The sequence below is a fragment of the Nuphar pumila genome, chromosome 2 (genome assembly GCF_984573655.1).
Source record: "Nuphar pumila chromosome 2, dmNupPumi1.hap1.1, whole genome shotgun sequence".
NCBI classification, from domain to species: Eukaryota; Viridiplantae; Streptophyta; class Magnoliopsida; order Nymphaeales; family Nymphaeaceae; genus Nuphar; species Nuphar pumila.
This window is the reverse complement of record NC_143250.1, coordinates 51,939,473-51,944,182: the sequence shown is the minus strand read 5'-3', so window position 1 is coordinate 51,944,182 and position 4,710 is coordinate 51,939,473. Positions and strand designations below refer to the sequence as shown.

Genomic DNA, 4,710 nt, shown 5'->3' with positions numbered 1-4,710 from the left:
GATACTTAGTTCATGATGCCCAACGATCAAGAGCATGCTCAGTCCATGATGTCTGATGACCAAGTTCAGGAAGCTCTTAACAACATGGTTCCTACACATACTCACCATATGATAACTCAGTTCCAAGATGAAACCTTGAAGCCAAAAATCTATAGTGTGTCAAAACACTCATTGCCAAGTGCTTTTATCTATTTGCTTTAAGACAAAGAAAGTGGGACATTTGAAAAAGCCATGAGAGATCCAAACTAGAATTCTGCCATGAAAAAGGAAATAGAGGCATTAAGAAGAAATCAAACCTGGATCTTAGTTCCCAGATCCAAAGATCAACACATTGTCGGATGCAAATGGATTTATAAAATCAAAAGAAAGGCTAATGGGACCTTTGAAAGGCACAAGGCCAGGCTAGTCGCCAAGGGTTACAGTCAATAGGAGGAGATTAACTATTTCGAAACCTTTAGTCCTATCGTAAAACCCTCCACTATTAAACTTATATTCTCTTTGGCCATTGATTAAGACTGATATGTGCGTCAGCTTAACGTCCAAAATGCATTCTTACATAGTTGCATTGAGGAAGAAGTGTATATGAGTCAACCTCAAAGCTTTGAGGGTACCAAACATCCTGATCATGTGTGTAAACTTCAAAGAGCTCTATACAACCTCAAACAAGCACCACGTGCATGGTTTTCTAGATTAAGCATGTTCCTTCAAAGGTTGGGTTTTAAAGGAGCCAAAACGGATAATTCATTATTTATTCTAAAAAATGTTCAATATACTGTTTATGCTCTCATTTATGCTGATGATATTATAATAATTGAAAATTTGAGATTTTTGTTTAGCAACTCATATGCAGGCTTGGGAAGGAGTTCACTCTAAAAGATCTTGGAGACATATTTTTTCTTTGACATTGAAGTAAAGAGGAACTCTCAAGTAATGACTCCATCTCAAAAAGGATACATTGGGGAGCTCCTGAACAAAACAAAATTATTGGAAGCCAAGACTGCCAATACACCTATGGTCATGTCTCCTCCATTATTGACAAAGTCTGGTTCAGTTTTTAAAGATCCAAGCCTTTATAGAAGCACCATTGGGGCCATCCAATATGCCACTCTTACTAGACCAGACATCTCATTTGTAGTCAACAGGGTATGCCAATATATTCACTTTCCTACTAATGAACACTGGAAGGTGATCAAAAGAATTCTCAGATATCTCAAGGAAACTATTGAGCACACCTTTCTTATTAAGAGATCTCAGGATTGCTCTATTAATGCATATATAGATGTTGATTGGGCAGGGAACCCAGACGACAGGAAGTCAACAAGTGGATATGCTATATATGTCAGATCAATTCTTATATCATGGAGTTCAAAGAGACAGTCAATTGTCTCAAGATCTAGTACTGAATCTGAGTACCAGGCATTGGCCAATACTATTGTAGAGATTACCTGGTTAAAGTTTCTATTAAAAGAGCTTGGAGTTACTGAATTCAAGATTCTTCTAGTCTGGTGTGATAATATTAGAGCTGCTTGTCTTGCCTTACATCTGATTTTTCATAATAAAAGAAAACATATAGAAGTCAATCTTCACTTTATTAGAGACAAACTAGCAAAATGAGAATTGAGCATCAAATACATCTCAACTCATGATCAAATTGCAAACGTGCTCACAAAACCCATTATAAAGGATCAACACAAATTTCTTTCTATCAAGCTCAATGTGGTGAATGAAACATTGAACTTGAGAGGGTGTGTTAGCAGACATCAAGATCTGGACTCCAGATCCAATTCTGCATTCACGTCAATCACCATTGGCAAAAGAAAGGAAAGTATTGATGCAAATAGAAGTCTGTTAAGATGTACAATTGTCAATGGATGTACATATGATAAGGATGATTCTCATAGTTGTTATCAATATGTAAATCGGTTATCTAATCCTTTGAATCAAGGGATCATGCATGTACTCTAAATTCTAAAAGAGAATGAAAACTCTCTCTCGTGATATGGTTGAGGAGAGAGAGAGTATCATGGATGTAGGAACCATCTTGGAACCAAACCACGTTAAAAGTGTTATTGTATTTTCTTATAGGTGGTGCTTCCAGACGCCAACTGCAAACAATGAGAAGAAGCTAGAGAGTGGTGACTCCCTCTATCAGCAACAAGGGGTTTCTTATTTCACCTCCCTCACTCAAAAGAAATTCTGCTTTTTTTTTTGTTTCTGATAACAGGGGTCGCCGAACGGAGGGGATTTTCCTCCTCCACCTTTGATTTAAGAAGCAGACCCGGTTCGGGTCTGCTGATGCTAAAAAAAACGCACACACACATGTGCAGAGGGATTCTACCTCCTTCGGTTCTGATTCACAAAGCAGACCTGATTCAGATTTGCTTGTTCCCTAAATCGTTGGCAGAAAACCAAAAAAATTCCTCTGCCTCAGATACAAAGTTTTCTTCAAAAAAATAAAATTTTTTATTTAGATTACCTGGTAAAGGATTTTTTTTTTTAGGTGGGTGATTTTTCGATAGCCGGTTTTTCAGTGATAACCTCAAAATAAAAATAAATAAATAAAACTTCTAACCATTCTTCACTTATCCCTATTTTGATTTCAAGTGTATTCGAGTGAATGATGATCGACGATTGGTTTCTCTGAGCGGCGATATGCAACCCCAAATGGCGACTGGCAAGTCTCCATGCACTGCTGAGACTTGAGCTCTGATACCACTGAAGAATCAATTGTGGATGCACAAAGAGCAGTGGAGGAGATTGAGAGAGAGAGAGTGTGAGCAAAGAGAGGGACAAAATATTGTCAATGGTGTAAGGCCTGCTTCAGGAAGGTTACTTCGATATTTTATATCTTGTATATCAAATAAGATGCTTCCTTAATAAAAGGAGCATAGGCTAGATCACTATGCCTCCCCTGTGTAGTCGTTGCCCAGCCGTTTCAGGATGCTCCAGATTTTCTTCTTAGAGGGTGTGTAACGGCTTTGCACCTATATCCAAATGAGGCGTGTTCGAATATGCCCTCATTTGGATAAGCCCATGATTGGGTGGTTCATGCATTGGAGAGAGAGTGGGCCCACCTTTCTCTTCAACCTAATGCATAAGCATGGTCATACCTGGTCATTTATGACCAACAATAACATCATCTACAATAAAACTTATGTTTATTTTAAGATGACTTTCCAATCAAACATATCTTAACGTTGGTCAACTTTTTGCTCTTTGAATCTAGCAATAGTTAAATGAGGTTGAACCCACATTACTTGCATTCACCTTATTCGTTACCATAACACTGTCCTAGGTTTCAATCTAATATCTTATAGCTAAAACACGAGTTATGATTACGATTGATCATCATTGTCATTCATATTTATACTTAAAATTTACCCATGACTAATCTCATTATTTTATTAATACTGTTTTATTGGAAAATTTATTTCTTAAACCGCCAAATTTTATTAGTAACAGAATTTGCTGCTGATTATTAGCAGTGTTGCTATTCAAATTATTTAAAAATCACAAAGGACGTTTTTAAAAGTTTTCACTATTTTTTCTTCTACTTTTTAAGAATGTAATAATTTCTTTATACTCTTTTAAAGACATAAAAGTGTGGCTTTAAATTTTTGTGTACTTTTCTTTAAGAATTTATAATAAAAAATGTATGTCTGCCAAGAATTACAAGTGATAATCATCATTTCTATTAAGCATTGGCATTATATTAGCCACCTTTAAATTAATATAATTCACCCTCACCAACAACTTTACCATCACTAGCATACTCGAACTTTAAGGCTCTATTTGGGAGCCTTGATTTGGAGTGTTGGGGTTTCGCCAATGCTCTCATGCTTTCTGCTGTTTGGAAGCAGTGTTGCTAAAACACTTCGTTGGGAATGGAGTTGGCAGCCCCAAAACCATATTTCAACACATTACAACAAAAATAGACTCACTGGTGCAAGTTAGCATCAATGAGAGTTTCACGATGCATGTTCACGTCGAAGATTTGAAGGACTAAATTGCATGCTGATTATTACTGGCACACTTTTGCGTCAGCGTTAGGTTTTTAAGGTCACAAAATTTGTGTCAGTAAAACATAGTTCATTGACGCCCCAACTGTATCACAAAAAAATATTTGTTGATGCTTATTTGTGTCAGTACATGACGAGTTTCACGATTGGATGCTACTGGAAAAATTTAGCACCATTATTGATCCAATACTGACAAAACTTTATGTCAATAAACTATAATTTACTGACACAAACATGTGCCAGCGATGTCTAATCCTGACGCTAATATCCAACCAAAAATATGCTCATAGTGTCAACGATGCAATTTTGCGCCAGTAAAATTGAGTACTGGTGTTTAAACACCGGTGAATTAAACATTATTGGCACATTTTACAATATAAATATCTGGCACACTATAAATCCTTGGCACATTTTACATGCAATTTTCATTGAAAATGATATTTTATATATTTATGTAAACCTTACACATATTACAAATAACTCAATACATAAAAAATATCTTTCCTTACGTGGAATATATTAATGATTGGTAGTTACCATTAACTACAAGGATGAGAGTCAATAGCGACAATTTTTTCCACCGTTATTAGCCTATAACGGCGAGAATAAGTCACCAAAAAAATGGAATTTATTGACCAATAACGGTGACATGTATAGGTCATCATTAAAGGGTGAACCAATATCAGCGAAG

The 4,710-nt window shown here is 36.2% G+C and overlaps 1 pseudogene; it reads left to right on the top strand.

The window, feature by feature from the left end:
• Window positions 1–930: 930 nt before the first annotated feature.
• Window positions 931–2,703, top strand: LOC149845459 (secreted RxLR effector protein 161 pseudogene; annotated as a pseudogene).
• The last annotated feature ends 2,007 nt before the right edge of the window (window positions 2,704–4,710 follow it).